We start from the raw sequence: 2,592 nt of genomic DNA, 5'->3' as shown, positions 1-2,592 counted from the left end.
GAGCCCTTCACTACGGCGTCTCTCATAGCCTCAGTCGCTTTGGGACGTTAAACCCCATAAACCAAACCAAACAATTCTAAAAATGCGGCACACACCGAACCCTTCTGAACGATCTTGGAGTGTTTTGTCACACAAGGCCAAAAACATATCGCTAAGAATGGGGGCTAGGCACGCACCAATACATATCCCGTCATTCTGAGTGTACATATCCCCATTCCATTCTACAAAAGGCGCAGTAAGATAAAATGATAGCAATTCTAGGAAGGCATCCGCGGAAATTCCGCACTAGTTTTGGAAGGCTATAACACCATGCTTTTCGATGTGCTTATTCCAAAGCTGACAAGACTTCCGCCTGGGGAATCTTGTAATAAAAATCTTTTATGTCGACTGAAAATCTGCAGTTTCTTTATCGTGATCCCATCATTTTAGGAAGGTGATTTTTGTCAGGATTTTTTATTCTAAAAGAGTCATCGGTCGTTAAATCATTGAGTTTCTGTTGCAAGTATCTTGCGACATGCTCCTGCCATGTCCCTGCCTCTGAAACTATTGCCCGAAACGGCCAGTTGGGTTTATGGGTCTTTGCAGAGAGACAAAAAAATGGTTTCTTTATTCTCTCAGCCTTATTTCATCCCTTTTAACGTTAAGCGTGTTGACGACTATTTCATGCTTGAGAAAATTTAAACTCTTCGCGGGTACTGAATAGAAAAATTGTGGCTGATGTTTTTCGTTCTGCCTTCTCCTGCAAACGTCGCTATTTGAACGATATTTTTATTTTCAACAGAGGAAAAATTACTGAAATGCTTTCCGTTGACTTCTTACAGCTCTCGAGAAACATGGCAAACCTGTCAACTCTCATCGTCTTCGGGGCTGCTTTTATCGGTACGAACTTTTAGTTGCGCGCAGAAACGCACAAACTGTGTTTTAAAAACTCATATGATCGTGCGAAATATTGCCATAGAAGGAAGAATGACCACCATGAGGCGCAACTCGGCATAGATCCCCAACGACAGATACCAGAATATTGAAGCCGCGTATACCAGGAAGCAGCTAAAACTGCGTCGTCCCTCCGCAGCTAGTAAGGCTTCTGTGCCGGTCTGAGCGTTTTTATGATCCGCATTACCCCCCGTTTTGTTATGCTCGTATGAAAAAAAATCGAATTCTGTTGCGGGTATGGGACGCCAGGGTGAACCGCTGCGCATCAAGTTCCCGCCTAGGCAGGAGATGCTGAACATAAAATATGGCCAGTGAGATTTGCTGGGAAGTTTTTACTTACTACGTCGGCTTTAACTGAGTTTCGATACGAGGTATTTTTAAAGTGTTTGAGTAGCGCTATAACCATTTAACATCTACGAATACAGCAGAAGGATTGTGAAGCGGTTGCAAAGAAAGCATATTCACAAACTGAAATTCAACAAAAATTCATGAAGATTGTTCTCATCAAGTTAGAGAGATCTGATCTTGACGTTAGCCATTACTGCACACTGCACGTCTAAAAAATATGCCCTGCAACTTCGATGCTTTTTTTTTTTCAGTTGTGTACTTAGCACGCGTTGTGTATCGTTTTCTCGACCCAAGTGTCGGATATCTCCACAAGCACGTTTCAATGATTCAGCTGTGATTTAAAAGCGTTCATTTCTGTGCCATTATTTCGCAGCGGCTGTTCTAAGCGGAGCTGCGGGTATAGACTACAGACTTTTTGGCCGGGACATTGCTGGCGACGCCCCCGAGGAGAGAATTGAAGTCAGCCATGAATAAGGGAGTCCTGTTGACGGCGCCAGAAGTATGCCTTAATGGAAAGTTGGAAGCCACGGCCATTGGCAGAAACGAGAAAATAAAGTGGACAGGTCAAGGCTGAATACGCATTTCGTGCATACTCAACCAAGTGACATGCACATCCCTACAGCAACTACGATTTTCTTTTGAGTGTGTGGGTCTGAGATCAGTTAACTTCTTGCAATTATAAATATGTATCCCGCAACCTTCGTTTACGGCCCAAAATAACTGTGACCCCGAACTAGATCCTTCATTGCCCTAAATCTGAACAGCGAGCCCGGACTCAGCTCGAGATTCGAAACTTACGACCACCCAGCTAAGTCCGACGTCTTCAAGACCGGGCCGGGCACGGCCTCGGTGCGGTGTCACTCTACGCCTAGGCTCGGACCGCTTAGGTCGACGCGAGGCCCAGCCGGGCTTGGTCTCGGGTCCCTCAGCAGCTCTGAATCAAAATTGGTCTCCGTTACACAAGTAAGGAAGTGGCCTGCATAGGCGGTGGTACCACAGTACTTAAAATAACCGGTTTGGTGAACACAGAAAGAAGGTGATGTGACGCGGGCTAACCCCGTCTGCTTGTGAAACAGTGATCTCTCTCAGAAGCCCCAGTACCGGGAAACATATGAGTACATTTGCATTCTTGCGCATTAAACTTTGTGTTACCTGTAGGTTTTTAATGTACATTTTTGCTGAGTGTTTCCTGTCCTAATGCGCATGGTGCAGTGTGTTCAATTCCTGATCACACACGCTCCGGTCTCACACAAAATCGAAGCAAAATTGTCTCCTTATTTCATGCTGTGTGTCCCAAATCACGAAGTGCTA

The 2,592-nt window shown here is 45.1% G+C and overlaps 1 long non-coding RNA gene across 1 annotated transcript; it reads left to right on the top strand.

Moving 5' to 3' along the window:
* Nucleotides 1-833: 833 nt before the first annotated feature.
* LOC149339522 (uncharacterized) lies at nucleotides 834-1,856 on the top strand. Its single transcript, XR_016283809.1, has 2 exons — nucleotides 834-879; nucleotides 1,655-1,856. It is a non-coding gene; the product is annotated as an uncharacterized LOC149339522 (long non-coding RNA).
* Nucleotides 1,857-2,592: the final 736 nt, after the last annotated feature.

Source organism: Amblyomma mixtum, chromosome 6 (assembly GCF_055824585.1).
Source record: "Amblyomma mixtum isolate Tamu chromosome 6, ASM5582458v1, whole genome shotgun sequence".
Lineage (NCBI taxonomy): Eukaryota > Metazoa > Arthropoda > Arachnida > Ixodida > Ixodidae > Amblyomma > Amblyomma mixtum.
The sequence above is the reverse complement of the archived record's forward strand: the minus strand, read 5'-3'. Positions and strand labels throughout refer to the sequence as shown.